Source organism: Cydia strobilella, chromosome 20, assembly GCF_947568885.1.
Source record: "Cydia strobilella chromosome 20, ilCydStro3.1, whole genome shotgun sequence".
Lineage (NCBI taxonomy): Eukaryota > Metazoa > Arthropoda > Insecta > Lepidoptera > Tortricidae > Cydia > Cydia strobilella.
This window is the reverse complement of record NC_086060.1, coordinates 12,052,589-12,073,346: the sequence shown is the minus strand read 5'-3', so window position 1 is coordinate 12,073,346 and position 20,758 is coordinate 12,052,589. Positions and strand designations below refer to the sequence as shown.

The 20,758-nt window shown below is 34.6% G+C and overlaps 1 long non-coding RNA gene and 1 other non-coding gene across 2 annotated transcripts; both read left to right on the top strand.

Annotated features, from left to right (window-relative positions):
* The first annotated feature begins 1,829 nt into the window (after positions 1-1,829).
* On the top strand, positions 1,830-5,048 carry LOC134750694 (uncharacterized). The gene is made up of 4 exons (XR_010128576.1): positions 1,830-1,878; positions 2,568-2,666; positions 4,849-4,890; positions 5,034-5,048. It is a non-coding gene; the product is annotated as an uncharacterized LOC134750694 (long non-coding RNA).
* Trnaa-ugc (transfer RNA alanine (anticodon UGC)) lies at positions 3,198-3,270 on the top strand. Its single transcript has one exon. It is a non-coding gene; the product is annotated as a tRNA-Ala (tRNA).
* Positions 5,049-20,758: the final 15,710 nt, after the last annotated feature.

Below are 20,758 nucleotides of genomic sequence, written 5' to 3'. Positions count from 1 at the left end.
TTGTAAATGTTTTTTGTATTGGGTCCCACGGCTGGACAACTGGGCAAAGGTCTCCCCTATCTTCCACCAGTCTACACAAATAGTCGTCCCGCTGTCTCTTATTTGGTCTGCCCTGTCTCGGCCCAGTCGGTAGCTAATTTTGCTCATCTTTCTGGACCAAGAATAATTACACTATTCCTGTATTTACTTATTCCTCTGTTAAGCATTTTAGAATAGATACTCATACTCTTACTAATTTATTAATAATATTCTTAAAATATTACATGTCAACATCAGAAAATACATTTATATAACTAATAAAATAAAATTTAAAAAAGATATAAAAGTAAAATATAAAAACACATTAAAAAATACAAAACATTATGCGGGGCAGTGCCCAAGCTGCCGGATTACACTATTTATTATTAATATTAGTTACCTACATATATATTTATTTAATGAATTAATTTAAACTTTATTGCACATAAAATTATAAGTACAAATGGCGGACTTAATGCCATAAGGCATTCTCTACCAGTCAACCACTGGGCTAAAAAGAGATGGTTGTTAGGTGCAGGATTAATACTCGAAAAATTAAAACGATAATCGCTACCTACTATTGACAAAATAAGTATTTACAAAGTAAATACTAATTAATATACTATGAATTCATAAACTTAAACATATACTTTAGTTTATATGATATACTTACATAAATATAATATATTTATTTTGTGTTCTACTTTTACAGATGATGATTCTAGTCGAGAACAAACCATTTCTTTAGTACGAGAAGGTAATCGAGAAATTTAATCACCTAAATATCACTTATAATTCTTAAACATTTATTTTAAGCGGTTCCCTCATATAATAATACTTACAAAGTAAAAAAAATACAGTAAGTGACTAACATTAATGGTCATTTTAGGTATTTTCTACTTGTTTGTAATTTAAACTCGTTGCCATAGTCACGAATCAAGAGACTTAATAAAAAAGATATTAGAGAAAATATAATTTATTTTAATAATTTACTTGTTATTTTATAGACGCTAACTTTTGCAAATCCTTTTTTTTTGTTATAATCTGTTTATTTTCAGATGATAATTCGGATGGTGAGTGCCTAAACCGATAAAAAAGAACAACTGAAGTTATCACATTAATAATGACACACACACAATACTAATTATAACAGTAAGAGCTCGTTCCCACTATGTCGGATGTCTGTCCGATTTTTAATCGGGTGTCGTAGCGACAGAAAATTTTATATGAAGCTATTCACACACGAACGACAACGATTTTGTGTCGGATCCGACATAAAATATCGTGTGTTTTGTCAGCCCTCCGTCCGGAAAAAAATCGTGTCGGAGGCGCTGTTCACATGATGTCGGATGTCGGACCGACCCCGCCCGCGCCGCACCCCCTGTGCCTCCCGCGCGTCAAATGAGAACCTCAAATGGCACCAGCTGCGGTCGTGGCCGACAGCCGACTAGTGTGAACAGAGGCACCGACACCCGATTAAAAATCGTCCCGACAGCCGACTAGTGTGAACAGAGGCGCCGACACCCGATTAAAAGTCGTCCCGACATCCGACATAGTGGGAACGGGCTCTAATAGCACATCAACGCATGTGCATCTATTATGAAAACTTTTAAAACAGATTTTTTAACAAAAAGTGAGTGTATGTTATTAATAACTAAAAACGCATCAGAATCTTTCTGTGCAATATGTGTTAACAAATTACGTATTACACAAAGTACCGGCATTCCTCAATGTGATTGGGAACTCAATTCAGTTTTACTAAAAATAAAGTAAAAATAATTATGTATTTAAATTTTAACCTAAAACTTACAGATAATCCAGAAAAGTTCCAGAGGCAGCAGAGCGTTAAATCAAAAAAGAGTAAGCTTATTTTTAAATATTCTTAGTCAAGAAGAAACCCAGAACCAAGCAAATAAAGAAAGTACAGTCACCTGCAATAATATGTGACACAACGAAGGCCGCAAAATATCTGACACAATCTTACCTATTTGTATCATCATCATCATTATTCTACGCAGAAGAAGTAATCATCATCATCATTATTCTACGCAGAAGAAGTAATCATCATCATCATTATTTTACGGAGACGAAGTAATCATCATCATTATTATTCTACGCAGACAAAGTTGCGGACAGAAGCTAGTATTTAATATGTCCGTGTCATACGAGACTATTGTATTTTTCAGTGCCCGAATGGACGAAAGACTTGAAAAAATACATAAGAATCCTGTCATGTCGCAGACAAAGTTGCGGACAGAAGCTAGTATTTAATATGTCCGTGTCATACGAGACTATTGTATTTTTCAGTGCCCGAATGGACGAAAGACTTGAAAAAATACATAAGAATCCTGTCATGTCGCAGACAAAGTTGCGGACAGAAGCTAGTATTTAATATGTCCGTGTCATACGAGACTATTGTATTTTTCAGTGCCCGAATGGACGAAAGACTTGAAAAAATACATAAGAATCCTGTCATGTCGCAGACAAAGTTGCGGACAGAAGCTAGTATTTAATATGTCCGTGTCATACGAGACTATTGTATTTTTCAGTGCCCGAATGGACGAAAGACTTAAAAAAATACATAAGAATCCTGTCATCAAAGTACCCACGGAATGCAATGCTCAACCATATCAAACCTGTGATCAAAGGTAAGATATCTTCACCAACTTTGTCCCATAGCTGGACGCAGGCCTCCTGTCAAAGGACAAGCCCAATTCAAAATGGAGACTCAATTAATTTTTAGGGTTCCGTACCCAAAGGGTAAAAACGGTTCCTTATTACTAAGACTCCGCTGTCCGTCTGTCCGTCTGTCTGTCTGTCACCAGGATATATCTCATGAACCGTGATAGCTAGGCAGTTGAAATTTTCACAGATGATGTATTTCTGTTGCCGCTATAACAACAAATACTAAAAAGGAATCCTCGGTGCGCGAGTCCGACTCGCACTTGGCCGGTTTTTTTATCAAACAGAAATGTCTGCCAACGATGCTATTGAGCACAGAAACAATATGACTTGGAACTCAGGCAGCCGTTTAAAAAGTATAACACTCTTACGGTAGATGACGCTGGGGCCTCCCTAAGGCTCATATATGGTAGAAATGTGCCATTTTCAACCAAAAGGGTACTTATTGTTGTTGTATGTGGTTGAAAACGTCACAAATATTCGCTGTATTGGGTAAGGTTTTGGTAGCTCAGATGGAAGAGCACCGGGCTTGCGATCCGGTGGTTGTGGGTTCAAGTCCCACCCAAGACAGTGAATTTTTCCACTTTCAATTTGTTCACATCTCCTTTAAATATTGTAGTATGCAACTCAACACCCACTTTCATTCAAAACCTTCCACCTATGGTCCAAAGCTAACTCGAATAAGGTTAAGGTGTGACTATCCATACTAATATTATAAACGCGAAAGTCTGTCCGTCTGTCTGTCTGTGTGTTACCTCTTCACGCTTAAACCGCTGAACCGATTTAGTTGAAATTTGGTATACAGATAGTTTGAGTCCCGGGGAAGGACACAGGATACTTTTTATCCCAGAACTCACCCCTCAAGGGGGTGAAAAGGGGGGTGGAAATTTGTATGGGAAATCAATAACCGCTGAACCGATTTAGATGAAACTTGGTATGGGGATAGTTTGAGCTGTGGGAAAGGATATAAAATAACTTTTATCCCCGAAATCATCCCTTAAGGGTGTAAAAATGGGGTGGAAATGTATAGTGTGGACCAATTTGGGGGTGAAAAAGGGTGGATTAAAAAGCAGATTTGCTTAAGAATTAAGGTACCCAATTTACTAATTCCACGCAGACGAAGTCGCGGGAAAAAGCTAGTTATTTATATTAATAAAACCTAATGCAAAATATTTTAAATACATGGAAGAAAAGTACAAAAAAATAACGTTGCCATTGATACTTAATAAAATGTTGGACTTGTGTAGACCCTATCAAATATATTAATAACGGGTCACTCACGTATTGTCGAAAAACGCTCGACATGTTTCACTCCGTACCGAAAAGTGTCATCAGGAGCTTATTAATATATTCAATATCTGTGTCTCACGGAATTTTTGTTATTAAAATTGTAGACCGTAGTTGTAGTATCGGGTAGTTTTACTGTTCTCAGTTCTTTGGATTTTTATTATTACAGCTGTATGAAAAACTGTATTTTACCCGATTTTTGAAGACAACTTGAATGTTATTTAAAGGGTATATATTATACATAATATACCCTAATATATTATTATAGTACCTTAGATAATAGGGGATATTCACCACATTCGCTTCCAATGTCGTAAAGTAAGGATCTGATGAGGATCCAGGAAGGATCTTAGGCATATCTTTTATCGGCACAATCATAGTACCCTATACACGGTGTGGCCTGTAATGGGAGCAAAAAATTAAACTGTAGGCTGTACTCCTCATACCTACCAACATTTCTTCAGCGACTTTTAAAAGTAACTTGTGTTTTGATTTTTAATACACTTTAAAGTTTTTTCCAAGACGCAATGTATTGCGAATTTTGTTATGTTTAAGGTGTGACAGGCAACGTCAATCACAATGATAATGGCGTACATTGAAGATAACATTTATTTTGTATGAAAAATACGAAGTTTAAAGTCTTCATTTTTTTTAAAGTCGCTGAACAAATGTTGGTCGGTATGAGGAGTACAGCCTATAGTTTAATTTTTTGCTCCTATTACAGGCCACACCGTGTATATTCACCCCAGCCATCCCTATTCACCCCGGTTGACGGTACCTATTTTAGCGCATTCTTCTGTGATTGCGGTAAAATGTGTTTCGATGTCAGTTCTGTTTTTGCTAAAGATTATTATTTTTCAGTTTTGGAACGCACTTACAAAGTGAAAATAAAAGATATTGACGGTAAGTTAAAAAAAATAGGGGTAATTTAAATCGGTTATAGAGTACAAAAATACAACTTTATCAAGTTGTTTCAACCTATGTTTTATGTTTGCTCACAAGCAATTTTCAGTCACCATGATATTTTATTTTATTGTTATTTACAGTTGACAAACGAGGTAAGTTTCAAAATCCTTTAAATGATAGGTATAGGTAGTGTCGGAGGCCAAGACTCATTTTGGGTCGCTGCGCCATTAAGTAAGTAAGTAAGTATAGGTAATTATGTACATAATATTATATAATGGGAGACATCAAACGCTTTAACTCTAGATATATGCAATATTAGCATGCTCCAATTCAGTATAGTGATTTAACGTCTAATATATTCAAATAAAATATTTCTATGTTATTAGTTATATTAATACACTCAGCGAAGTTGAATATATATATTGAATTTGAATTGCTACGTTAGTCATAACATAATCTTTCTTTTTTCGCGGAGCCTAGCCTATTAATTTGAATCACACTTGCGCCCCTAAGTAAACTATAGGTAGGAGCAAAAATACCCCAAATAATCGGTATATTTTGCTTATCCAAATATTTAATTTAAAAAATATTTAAAATTTCCTTAGTGGAGCAAATATTGGAGCAAAGTAGCGCCTTTTTACGGTACGTTTTAACTGTTTATTGTAGGTAGAGTGAAGGTCGCAGTCAGGAAAGGAAGTAAAGTAAGTAATATTAAATATGAGTTCATATATTTCTTGCTTCTTGAATTAAATAATATAAATATTGTTATTGCTATTTAACAAAAACGTATATATTAAATTAAAAAGAATGAAGAACATAATGTTAAATAAATTTTAAAGAACTTATCGTTTCGTGTTTGTTTTACAGGGAAAGTGAATCATCTTATTCAGTACTCGTTAAAAGCTTTGATGTAATGCAAAATAAATAATAATATTAAATAAAGTTTTGTGTAAAATTATAATTAATTATTTTACAACATTTTTCAACCATCCTATTTCAAATTTCTAAAATTTCTCTTCAGTTTTTGGAGAATAAAGAGCGAGCTGGTATGGTGAAAAATATTTACAACCAAGAAAATAAAAACTGTGACAATTTTCCTTATGGCAATGTCGCGAAGGCTGCTTTAGCGTTGAAGTTGTTATAATTATCCGGCGAGATCGTCGACAATCTTATTTATGCGAGATGATGTAGGGTAAGTCCGCCTCTTGCCGGCCGGATATTTAGTTTTAGAATAGCGGGCAACTAGATATCCACTAGATATGAAACAGAAACGGTAACGAGATATTTAAGAAAGTCATGTCAAATTTGACATTTCTGCGATTCCGAATGTCCTCTTGAACGATCTCTTTAAGATTTGCTTAAGATATTACTTCTTCTTCTTTACGTGCCATCTCCGTCCAGGAGGTCGGCGACCATATGTCTATATGTCTCTCTATGTTCAGTCATGCGAATTAGTCTATCTATGCTCTTCACTTTTAACCAGTCTCTTATATTTCCAGTCCATGATGTGCGCCTTTTACCGCTACCACGCTTCCCTTCAATTTTTCCTTCAATTATTAATTTCAGTAAATTGTATTTATTGTTTCTATATATATATGTCCAAAATATGCTGTTTTCCTTTTCTTAAACCTTTTTTCATGATTTCCAAAACTCTAACATTTGTTATTCTATCTGTCCATTTAATTTTGAGCATCCTTCGATAAATCCACATTTCAAAAGCCCTTAGTTTGTTGACCAACTTCTTTTTCAGGGTCCAGCTTTCGGAACCATACATAAGAATTGGGATGATGTAACATTTAACCATTCGCCACCTCAGTTTTAAGTTTATTTTCCTGTTAGTTAAAAGTTTCCTCATGTTCTGAAAGGTGTTTCTGGCTATTTCAATTCTCGTCCGTATTTCCTTCTCTGATCCCCAGTCTTCATTTAACCAACAACCCAGATACTTATAACTTTTTACTCTGTCTATTATTTTGTTATTTAAGGATAGTGGCCCTAGTGTTTCTGAAATTGGCTTTTTAGTAACAATCATGTGTTTTGTTTTATTTGTGTTTATCTTAAGTCCATATTCCAAAAGACACTTACTACTTAGACATCCAATGGATATCTAATTTATATCCCAAAACGTCACAATAATTGTAGCGTCAAATGACAATTGGTTTCTCGAATCAAACTGCAAAAGATAACTAGTTGAGAACTAAACTATAACGTATCTATTAGATCTCGTATTGTTCTCGTATCTAGTAATTATCACGTTGTTCGAATTGACCGGTAAGTTTTTTTTTGGTCAAACACATTACAGTAAAAGTGAACGACCCAGGTTCATTATTACCGTGTTTTTATTATTTTTTCACCTCAGCAGCTCGAACAAGCCTACTTTCGTCACTCCCTGGAGTGAGGAAAGTGCGACTTTCCTCACTCCAGGGAGTGAAACAATGTAGCTTTTTAATTTAGTGAAGGCCATGAACTTCATACTTTTATTACATTTTTTTTATGGTACGGTACGGTACGGTACGATCCGGTCCGGTCCGGTCCGGTCCGGTCTCGTCTCGTCTCGTCTCGTATCGTATCGTATCGTATCTTATCGTATCGTACATATGATAATACTTTTTTTTCTGTTTATTCTGTGTAATTCGAAATACATTTTAACCTTTAATATGTTCTCACTACTGAGGTGAAAAATTATGTGTGCAACACGAGAGCAAAGTTATTTTACATCTCGTGTTTTTGAGTCCCTCGCTACGCTCAAGATTCTACCTTGGAATCACTCGCTTCGCTCGTGATTCAATTATAGAATCTTTCGCTTTCTTGGGACTCAAAATAAACACTCGAAAGAAAAACCAACTTTCCTCTCTTGTTGCACAAATAACTTTAGTCTCAAGTACTAAAATAATTTATCCTGCCTTTAAGGGTGCAAAAAAAGGGTGTAGATATAAGCTTTGGATTCTCGAAACTTAGCGATGTTATAGGAAAGATGCCAACGAGTTAAGCATAAAATTAAATATGTATTACCTTATTAGGTATTGGTTCATAATAACAAATAGTTATTTATGTTTGTTTAGTTTAGGTTACTTTATTTACATAGTTATAGTTTATAGTTAGCATGTTAAATTTAGAATTGATTGTATTAGTCGTGTTATTGTTTCTATGTAAAAACATAGTTAAGGAAGAGCGTTGTCTCCCGACACAGGCATTCTTATGCTTACTGGGCGGCTCCATCCCTTTAAATCATTATATATTGCTAATTTATTAAATAAAGAATTTTTGTAATTATTGTATTTTGTATTTTTGTATGTCATTAGGTATCGCACGCGCACCAATAGTTAGCGTGATCGTCTAGTATTATTAAAATAAGATCAAGACCTTTACAAATTCATAAAGGAATCTTAGCTAACTCCTCACATGTTCCATACTCAATAAATAATAAGTTGATTTAAACTTTTACGATTTTTACTCATTATTATTCACAACGACTTATTTTAAGCGATTAAGTCCCGTCGTTGTGAATAATAATGAAATAATAAGTTGTATGAGAGGTACCTACGAGTAAGGTAAAACGTATTATTAATAAGTTTTAAACGAGTTTTAAAATTTGATAGTAAATAAGCTTAAATTGTATTACAAACAAGTTTTCATAAAGTTCGCTTAAAACTTATTATAAATGAGGTTTTACCTATATATGGAGTGAGCACTTATCTTGCTTATTTTCTATGGCAAATTCTAATATTAGATTCGGCCTCCAGTGTCAACAACCGTCCATTTACCCCACGTAGCAGATTGCACGATCTTTCTGTTTATTTAATTCCGCCATTCGGCGAGATGTGCATGTTTTCCTCATAGTTACTGGGAAAATTATGATTGCGGACGACTTATTTGATACATTTTTGTGTCTTGTTTGAAGGCAAGAGTGATTATGTTGTCAAGGTTTTTTTTTAACTTGAAGTTTTTATGTATGCTCGGCAAAATTATTTGGCTGAGCTGAAACTTCACAATGTAAGTTGGGTGACAATTCAATATTATGGTTGTAATATGGCAATTAGCCACTTTTAGTCATTATTATTTACAATGACGGGACTTAATCGCGTAAAATAAGTATTAAACCCACCTCCGACGTTTCGAGGACGGCGTTGTCCCCGTGGTCTCGGAGAAGACTGAAACGAAACGAAACGTCGGAGGTGGGTTTAATACTTATTTTACGCGATTAAGTCCCGTCATTGTAAATAATAATGAGTAAAAATCGTGAAAGTTTAAATCAGTGAGCCACTTTTAGTGTTTAACAGTAACACTGGTTTACTGTGACATAAACGCATATTGCTTGTGTCAGCGCAACCTAACGTGTATATAATTATTTATAGATAGGTTTTTAGAGAATTAACGTTTTTATTCTATCACACATAAGGTGTGTCGTACAGCTGCGTTCGTTCGTAGCCCTCTTATGGTCTCGCCGGAAGATCAGCGCTGACTTTTGGGTTAGCATTATGCTGAGACGGGACCATTTCGTGGTAAACTATTTATTTCTTTTTATTTTTATATTTCTTTGTTGTTTTTATAATTTTGTATGTTATAGTTTATCACGAATAAATGAGATGTTTTCTGATTCATACTCCCATCACCTGCTCGAAACAAGGTCCATCGTGTTATTAATGGCAGTGGTTGCCATTGAGCTGATCTGATGTTGAAGACAGGAGATGGCCATAGGAGCTGAATAACGCAACCTAAAAAATCGTGCAGGAAAATTGAATGGGTCTCTTCGTTCTCTAAACTTAAAAATAACAATTTCTTTAAAAAGTTAATTTTGTATAATTCTATTAAATAGAGCCTATTAAAGCTAATTTGTAAGCTAGTTTAGTAAAAGAAAACCATAAACATAACAAAATTAATTCTAAACTTACAATAATTAAATTTAATCGCTAATCGTTAATTGAATCGCTAAAACGTTTAGTTCAAGAATGTTGTCAAAATATTTTTTTGTGTAACAAGTACGAGTAGTCAGAAGATGTTTTTAAATTACGACAGAAATTAATACCCATAAAGAAATCTTTATTCTCTAATTTATGCTCGATCTTCACAGCTGACTGTACCTTTGAACGACGCAATTCAAACAAAGTCAACGTTATTATTTATCGTTACGTCCAAGAATCGACAATGGACCCATCATTGTCTAACTTTCAATACCTTATCGCAACTTAAAAACTATAACGATGTTACTACACCTACTGGTTAATCAGAATCTCGACTTTATTGCACTTAAAATGAGGTTCAAATTTATAGAACTTCAGTCAGTAGTTACGTCTTTTTGTTAAAGAGTCACGTTTTGACGAAGACTCGCGAAGTAGAGAGACAATCGATCATCATGATTCAGGGGTGTATTCTGAGTCGTTTTGTCATCGGTATTGTATGTAAGAGAAAAGATATATGTAACTCCGTATAAGATAAGTCTAAGAATAAAACGCTCGTCGGAAAAAAAAAATTCTCGAATAGATGGCGCCACACCTTAGCCCTATGCTCGTCTAGATGGCGACACTGTTACAATTTTTGGTTCCAAATAGACGACAAGAAAACGTTTCCGATTTCTCATTTGCGATGACAGCTGTCAAAAATGTCACTCAAAGACCCCGCAAATATCTGTAGAAATTCACAGCAGGAGGAATGATGAAAAGGAACGGCAGAAAATATAATAATGGACTAGGCTATTAATGAAACAAGGTAATTCATTAACCAACATCACGCAATAATTTAATGTGCAAAAATGTCTGCCATTTTATTTAGCGAGTCCAGGAGCCACGATTCAGGTCTAAGGCGCCGTAAGTTCAGGTTCTTCTCTCTCTCACACATTGAGCGTGTGACGATAACTTGCGCTTCGCCATCGAATCGCTTTGTGTCTCTCTATCACTCTTCCATATTGGTGCGACAGTGACAGTTGCGTTTCGTTCGCTAGGGAGCGTAAGCGATTGGCATGTTGGCTACGCGGCTACTGTGCGTGCCCGTGATCGTGATGGATATCATTGTTTTGAATTTTTATTTTGTTATATTTAACAAAAAAAACCGGCCAAGTGCGATTCGGACTCGCGCACCGAGAGTTCCGTACTTTTTAGTATTTGTTGTTATAGCGGCAACAGAAATACATCATCTGTGAAAATTTCTACTGTCTAGCTATCACGGCTGATGAGATACAGCCTGGTGACAGACGGACAGCGGAGTCTTAGTAATAGGGTCCCGTTTTTACCCATTGGGTACGGAACCCTAAAAACAATGAGTTCGATCAAAAATAAAATGGCGCATTCAAGAAATTTTCACATTTTTATCTTATATGCGAAAATTGTTACAAATTTTTAATCATGCGTCCTATGACCTATGCATGATTAGACCTATGTTAGTAATTATTTCTATAGAGCGATAGTTGTTTAGGTAATCACTGTAATCAGATTTCTATATCGATGAAGTATGCTTGTTTGCCTCCGACAAACAAATGTTAGTATAAAAAAAAAAGTTACTAGAGAAAGGCCTCATGATTTCTATTCATAGTTTTTGGTTGACAAAATTTGGCCTAAAATGTACTTATGTTGTTAAAATGTGTAATGTATGTATGTTGTAAATGTACGTTTTTACAAAAAAATGGCTGAACCTACGGCACCTTAATACTGCTACTAACAAATGAAATTTATTATATAATTTAATATTAATTTTACATGTAATTTAATTGTATATGGACATGGTCTGAATTAAAGAATATTCATTTCATTTCATTTAATGTGATGTAGACCTGACAGTTTTATTGACATATGAAAAGCCTACTTATGAAACAAAGTTAAGAGCCCGGCAAGCTAGGCCGAATTGCACTTTCCCATACAAACGTAGTTTCGCTCTCGTTTTAAAACTACGTATTGAATTGTAATAAAACTTTGCACATACAATGACATGAGGTATATCTAGGTCTGAAATTAGTTTATATAGCTCCAGACAAAATAGAGCAAAAACAAGTTTTTTATAAAAAAATTAAATTCGTTGTATTTTTTTAACTATGGTATCTGAAGCTAAATAAACTAATTACAAACATAGATATACCTTATCCTATTGTAAGTACAAAGTTTCAGAGCATTAAAAAAAGTTTGTATCGAGAACCGAGCTTGCCGGAGACCCTTAAATGAATAGATTTATGTAAATCTGTCAAAGTAGGTATATTTAACTAATAGATTAGATTTTATTTCATTTTAATTAACTTTCAGAATAATCGCCCATCTCGGACGGAGACGAACGCAATTCTTCAGAAGATTATTTATTGTTACCGGCAGCTGATGATAAGATACAAGTAACTTGATGACAGTGCTTGGTGATAATGATAATTCTGTCTCTCTACCTTTGATATTTTGAGTTCTTTATATTAAGAGAAGAAAACAAAATAAGTTTTTGGCAAAATAATTATTTTTGGTACAAGCTTTTACTGCTGACTGTGTTTTTCTTTCCATAAGTAACTAATACTCATCGAGACAATTTCTAGAAACCCCAAACACAATTTAGGTTGCGTTGTTTTATCACAGAGTTCCTATGGCCACCTTCCGTCTCCATCTTCAGATCAGCTCGATGGTACCATAATATTGCATTGTCATCCGACTTCCACGTATGCAAATTCTCAGCTTCATCGGAAACCGGGTAGTGGGTCAAATTAAACTTGCAAGATTTGACACTTACATACATAGTTACATTGTAAGTTAATAAAAAGCTTGTAATAAAAGCTAATGTTGGTTTCTTTAAGGGGCCCACTGACTATCAGTCCGCCGGACGATATCGGCCTGTCAGTTGTTCGGAGCTGTCAAATTTTTGTTTTAACTGACAAGCCGATATCGTCTGGCGGACTGATAGTCAGTGGGCCCCTTTATGCACAGTTACAGTTAGCATTTATAAATAGTAGCGTCAAAGTATTAGTAGTAGTTTCTGGCTGAAAGTTATAGTCTAAATTTCTAAAAATTTCTATAGTAGGTTACTATCCGGTATACGGCCGGATATCAAAATAAGGGCCGGATAGTAACCGAATATCCGGTGCATCTCTAGTTTTTATATACCTTTTACTATCTTAATGTTTACGTTGAAATAAATCATGAAATACTATAACTGAAATGCCGAAATACTAGCGTGTGTAACATCAAACAATGCACCAAAAAAATCTGACACCCTAGAATACTTTTTGCAACCCTAGAATACAGGTCACGTCGAAAAGTATTTGTCACAATCTAATTGGTATATGTAATATATACAAATATATATTTTTGTTAAGCTATCAAATAATGCTACTTTTGATGATGAAGAGGTACTTGAGAGTGGATTTTAAAAAGCAACATTGTTATCGTTTTTCCTCGCGCCGCTTTCCAGACTTTCCACCAATTAATAGGCGATACGTTCAAAATTAGTATAAGTATAACATAATTTATAGCTGTGTTCTGTATAAAAAATATGAAAAAAATAAAGTTACCATAAGTAATTAGGGTAAATTTCAGGTTAAGTGGTCCTTTAGAAAAATGATTAAAACTTCCTCCAGCGGTAGAAGTAAAGGATAAAAATGTAATCACGTACTTGAGAATAAGTGCCTTATTAGGAGTTTAAATAGCTGGGTTTTGTGGTAAAAGTTTTCCCCTTTTCAGTTAAAAAATACATGTACCTACAAACTTATTAATAGGAAAGGAGATGACCGGTTCTCCATACAGCTAAATGTAGTACCTATTTTGTGTTACTTATTTATATGTAGGTCATAACAAATTGATACTTATACTTATTCTTTTTAATAATTTGTCTTATCGCTGACTGTACTTTCCTTTCAACAGGCAACTATCGAGACAATTCTAACAAACCCAAACACAATGAGTTTGCGTTGTTTTATGACAGAGTTTCTATGGAGAACTCCAATATCCATTATCAGATCAGCTCGATGGTACCTACAATAATATTGCGTTGACTCCCAACTTACATAGGGTAATTGGGCTAGTTTCCGTCCATGCTCTAGATTTCGTCCACTTGACGGATTAGCAAATATATTTCATTTTTAATTTGCGAAATATCATTTTTATGTAGATAGATATATTGTTTAAACATTAAGGATTGCAATAAGTCCAAATTTGTGCAGTAGGTTTATATTCAAATTTCGTCAATTGGACGAAAGCTAGAGCTGGACGAAAACTAACGCATTGACCCTATGTATGTGAAGTTTCAGCTCAATCGAATAATGGGAAGTGGGGTCTAATTTTATTTAGCTTGAAAGATTTGACCCGAAGAAACATATTAGCCACCGACAACCAAACATTGCTAGTTAAATAAAAGCTTCAGAAAAATATTTTTCACTTTCTGTAAGATTCCTTAAAAAGGTTCTCTAATTCATGTCCTAAGAGGATTAAATCAATCTTTCGCCAATGTACCTCAGTACAAAGGATACGATGACTTTGCGTTACTCGCGAACCGTTTAAATTGTATCGAATTATACCTCGCAAAAAAATACTTCAGTATACCATTTATCAAAATCACTTAGAGGATATAACCAAACGGAGACGCCTTGTCTGTAATTTTCTATAGATAAAAGTCTGCCGATTTTTGAAAATATTGAATGATCTGCCAGAAGTTGTTTGTGCTAACTATTTAATTGGTAAACATATAAAATAAGTCATTAAATGCACTTATTAAAAACTAACGACACAAGCTATGTATACTAAGAATCATACTTATGATAAGACTCATAAGATATAGGATATAAAATTGTTTTTCTTTATATTATTCTCGAACTCCCCATCGGCACACAAACCTCCATAAGGTTTTGCCTACGATGGGTCTTGTAATAATTTAATAAACTATAATTTGTTTCCTTATTCAAAAAAAAACGTCCTTTTCTATGGACAAAACCATATTGTTTTGCCCTTCTGGTGACATATTGATATATGTCACCAGAAGTGTGTTTAGAAATTTGCAGACTGTGGCGCCGCCCTACTCGCCCTATAGGCGGCGTGGTACGTAGTTAATGCTTATTTGACAGGTGGCAGGTGCCCAATAGTATGAAAGGGTCTCTATTGTTTGACATAATTATTGAAAGTCATAATGTAATGATTGTCATATTAACATTAGTCATAATTTGGTTTTACTCAGAAACGCGTAACTTTTCAGGATTGCCATAAAACAAACCTAACCTATCTATAGGATAACCCGAGGAAAATCCTGAAAAGTTAACGGTTTCAGAATTATGACTAATGATAATATGACAATCATTACATTATGTCTTAATAATTATGCAAAGGGACCCCAGTATGAAATGTAGTCCTGCAAAAGTTTATATCAAAGAGTAAAGTAAGTATAATTATGTTTAAATTTTTATGGGACCGCCCCAAGTAAATGGGAAAAAGGTCAAGGAGGAAGATGTTTTAATTTTTACCACGTCGTGCGTTGGCGTCACTTGTATATTGCCCCTACCACACAACTATCCACATAGCCAATACTTGTGCTCGCAAAAGTCGTGAGCTGAGAGCTGATTTTATAAAATAAGATATTTTTCACATTCATTGACACAATCTTATTGGATCTCTGATGTTTCAAAACATGTTTCAGATACTTTTGAACCATCTCTATATTTTGGAAAAATAATCGAAGGGGCAGCGGCTTTTGGCGCGTTGTTTCACGCTACTATTGATATTGACTATACCTCTACATTCCCCGCCTTCTGGATACCTTTATGTTCATTAATTTTCCGGAGAAACATATGCCTATAGATACGAGACAAAGTAATTATCATTTAAACCTATAAATAATAAATTTTAAATAATAATTGTACCTACCCGACATAATTATCTTATACCTAATATGAAATATAATATAATAAAATATTTAATATGTAAAATGTAATAATATGTAATCTTCAATCGTAAGGTAAATTTAACAATATTTAATCTCCAATCGCAATGTAAAATTCCATTTTAATGTAAATTTAATAATATTTGATCTCTTATCTAATGTGAAATTCAATAACATGTAATATAATCTTTAATTGGAATGTCAAATTTAATATATTATGTATTGTAACCTATAATCGTGATCCTTAGCTACTTATTACTAATTACTTAGTTAGTAAGTTACGTAGGTAAGAATGTAGTTAATTAGTGAGTATTAAGTTGCAGTGCTCTACAGGGTTCATAGCTGATCAAAATTATTATGTAACATCTTATTATGTACCTATGAAGGCAATAAATGACTGAATACTGAATACTGATATTCATACTGATGTGTTTTGCTATGTAACTTAGATGTAAATAGTTGTAAATATGAAATACTGTATTTGACATGTAAAACTATGTTTTATAAAGGAATAAATGAATGAATGAATGAATTTCTGAACCATCCCAAGACGTTTTTGTTTATAGAATAAAAAACGAATCAGAATACAATCTCGCCCCATTCTCATGCCCTAGATTCTCTTGGGGGCCGCAGATTGTTTTCCGACATCGGAATAACTTGCGTGAAATATGATGCGAGTAATATCTACGTTACTTCAAGGCACTATTTGATCACCGGAATTGGGCGACAAGGTGATACATTCTGCGAGTGTGGAGTAACCCAAACAACAATACACATGAGACAGTGTTCTCTGTGCTCAACGATGTGCACTGAGGAAGATCTCCTGAGGGCCACACCCCGAGGGCTAGAAGTGGCAAAACATTGGCAGACAAAAATTTAGTTTAAGAAGTTTGATCCCTCTACTAAGAAGACTTCATGGCAAAAATAACATATGTATAAGTTGCCACCTACCGATAGGTAACTATACCTAAACCAAGACGCCAATCTAAACTTACTTTTAGAGCAAAGATAAATATATGATAGAGGGTTACTGTCATAGTAAATTTTGTAGTCACACTTTTACTGCCATCTTTGTTTTTACATCAAACCAAAGCGGAGCGTGAATCTCGCGACCTAAACGCGTAAGCGCCATGAATTTTACGGCGCTTACGTTTTGGTCGCGTTGTACAGGTTGTGATTGCGACAATTTCATTGTTTGATATAATTTTTATTTATACCACGTCGGTGGCAATCAAGCATACGGGCCGCCTGATGGTAAGCAGTTACCGTAGCCTATGGACGCCTGCAACACCGGAGATATTACACGCGCGTTGCCGACCCTAACACTCCTCTCCATCGTTGAGCTCTGGCAACCTTACTTACTGGCAGGAACACAACACTATTAGTAGGGTCTAGTGTTATTTGGCTGCGGTTTTCTGTAAGGTGGAGGTACTTCCCCAGTTGGGCTCTGCTCTAGATCTGGAATGACACGGATATGGCTTCTCTATAGTAATAATAACTTGAGTTTCATTGTCCAAGTCAAACTTTCATAGAAATTTGACATAAACCCTAAAATTGGTATTTAAAGGAAAATATTTTATCAGCTCTTAATAATAAAATAAGTTATGCGGATTACATTTTCTTCAACCACAAAGAAAATGTATTGTAAATGTATTATTAATAGCGTACCGTACAATTACCTTTAGCTATAAATAAATTTGAACAACAATAGTATAATGTATTATGAGCTGTCAAAGATGATTCATTTCCGATGTAAACGGGTATTTTGTGTGACATCGTTTGAAATGGGTAAATCTGTCGAAAACCCTTATCAGATAAATGAGTCTGTACGATTTTGGTTAAACATTTATTTAAAAAACCGGCCAAGTGCGAGTCGGGCTCGCGCACGAAGGGTTCCGCACCATTACGCAAAAAACGGCAAAAAAATCACGTTTGTTGTATGGGAGCCCCACTTAAATATCTATTTTATTCTGTTTTATTATAAAATTATTTTATTACATTAAAACACAATACAGAAATACAATGTCAAAAATTATACAAATATTAATAAATATCTAAAATCTAAAAAGATCTACATACAATTTCATCAACAATACCTAATCATACAATCAATCAATCAATTCTGTTTTTAGTATTTGTTGTTATAGCAGCAACAGAAATACATCATCTATGAAAATTTCAACTAGACAGTTGAAGCTAGAAACTAGACAGCAAGTGGTTGAAACCAAATTCTGCATGACCTTTCAACGCCCTTGGTAGAAAGGCGTGCTCTGCCAACCAATGGCAGAAGCAGTGGTTTAAAATCGTCTAGCCGCTTGTTGTAAACCACTCACTTCTACCAAGGTCATGTTGCAGAAACTGTGGTTGTCTGCCGTCTGGCACATGCTTAGGGTCCATTATTACCCAGGTAGCAAAATGACGTAAAATGACGTGATCGACGTCATAATGACGGCATTATTACGTCATTACGACGTCGCTGACGTCATTTGACGTCATTTTGCTACCTGGGTATATACTGTAGATACTTTTGCCAACCCTGATTATCAATTAGTTACAACATTGATAACGGGGTTTGATTATGTATGTACAGTCGCCATTAGACAAATCGGAGCAACCAAGGTGCTCACATATATCTGTACACGCCTCTACTGTCAAGGCGCTCGCTAAAGTTCGTGTCCAGATACTCCAGATATTTGTGCCGATATATATAATGGCAGAGTTGGGCGTTATCTAGATAATTTCTTATATAGATAATTATTTCAAATAAAATCATTTCAAATAAATTTATTCGAAGATAAATTCAATCACAAATAGTGCGTTGACAACTTTTTTATTTAGATAAATTATCTAGATGAAGATAACTGGCCTCGTTTGTTATTGAAGTAAGCTTATAATAATAAATTTATTGAATATCACGTCGGGTCAAACCGTCACACTGACACTGTACTACTGACATTCATCTTTTATTTAAAATCCCAACTAATTTATCTAGATAAAAATGAAACTGATTTATAATTCTGTTTTTTTATTCCGTAGTAAAATGACATTTCATGTGGTACTAAGAAATGTCATGTCCTACACATGAAACGTCATTTTAGTATACGGAATAAAAAAACAGACAGATAAATTCAAAATAACAAATGACGGATTATTTAGTTATTTTAAATAAAAGATGATTTAGTTATCTTCCCGGTTATTCATAAATAGATAATTTTTGCCTAACTCTGTCTGATGACGACTGTAATACTAATAATGCCAATTTAAAAATGAGCAAATCATGAAATTATATTGATTTGCCATACGTCGTCAAAGGCCGGAGTGCACTGTAGAGTCCGGGCCAAGTTCTATTGAAAACTTCACTTCCGGGTAATCCATTTTACACAAGGTTATTTTTACTATTTCCTATTCATACTTTTACGTTTTCATTTAAACTTGAGTTGAATGTTTGTCGTTGAATAGATAACGCTAGCATAAAGGAATAATAGTCCGTACATTAGTACGGACTATTATTACAATAATATAATATTAATTATTATTATAATATTAATTATATATCGAACGTGTTAAGTTTCGTTTTAGTAAATAGTTAGATTTTGTACGCCCTTAAAAAATCCTCCTATACCTCATCCGCTCCCTCATATTCACACTCTTGTGTATTGCTGTTTCGCTCGCACTCGTGCTGCGAGCGACATCTTGCGGAGCAATTGTCTCCAATCCAATATGGCGATTTGAGCGTTCCGTGTCGAATCCTCTCGTCTCTAATCAAGAAAAATCTGTGTAATTTATGTGTTAATCGAACAATCCGTATAATGAACGTGTGTGATGAGTGTTTTGTCGAAGACAACGAGAAAAGTCCAAGGCCTTGGTGAAAAGTCAGCTCTCATGTGGTGATCGCAAGAAACACACGTGCCGGCATTCCCAAAACGAACATTTTCAAGTAAGTGAGTGTGAATTTCCCATTTTCCCCTCTGTTTTTCCTTTCACTATTTTACATCCGCAGAATCAGTCAAATACAGTCCACTAAACGCGCTCGTGACTGAAAAGCACAAAAAAGCGCACCGCAAAAATAAAATTAACTATATGGGAAAGATTTTCAATATTTTGATTTAATATCACCCATAGTTTTGGTCACATCGATCCGAATATTCAATTAGTTTTGCAATCTAATTATCAAGTGATAAGCCTATTCTTAAATAACAGTAATATCACACTACTTATTATTCGCTTCGAAATAAATCTGGGCTAAGTACCTACTTTATGCTTGATTAATCAAATTAGTTATTCTCCCTTTTTTATTCATTTCTCAATACCGCACCGCAGGTAACTAATTTGATATTTCGTATTTCGCTCCCGCAAATCGGCATTATAAGTAAGTGTTATTTATACCTAGTTTTATCATTCGAAACGCAGTTGTTCGAGATTTCATTAATATCGCTCAAACACAAGTATTTCGCATAGTTATATCACATCTACCCGAAATTTGAAGGTTCGTTCGTTCTAGATTGTTCGACTGCATAGTTCACATAAAAGGTCGTAAGCGCAACTTGTATCGCATACAGTTACGACCTTCTTCCCGCAAACCGCATTGATTTTAATAATTTTACGCACTTTAAATACTTTAAGTTTCATATTGAGTATTTGTCGTTTATAATACGTGAATTCATAAATTTCATTGCTTAGTTGTTTAAATTTCGCGAAATAATATTAGCATTTCAATTCGCTCTTATTTCATTTGTACTAAGGTTTAATTTGGTACCGTATTGAATAATTACCGCCGCTTTCTGTACGCTGTTATTATTAATTACTGTAGGTATATTTGTTGTAAATTGCCGCTTAGTAACAAGTTTTAACCATGCCCGATGATGATAAAGATGCAGCCATCACCGGCTCCGGTGAACTTGTCATCCTCGAAGGTAAACGTAATGCGTATTTTACGCGTTTACAAAATATTTATACCTTATCACTTAAGGCGCAACAAGATGAAATACAACGCAATTTGTTTGTGAATAATGTCGCGGCTTTGGACCAGTTGCGGTCTGATTTTGAA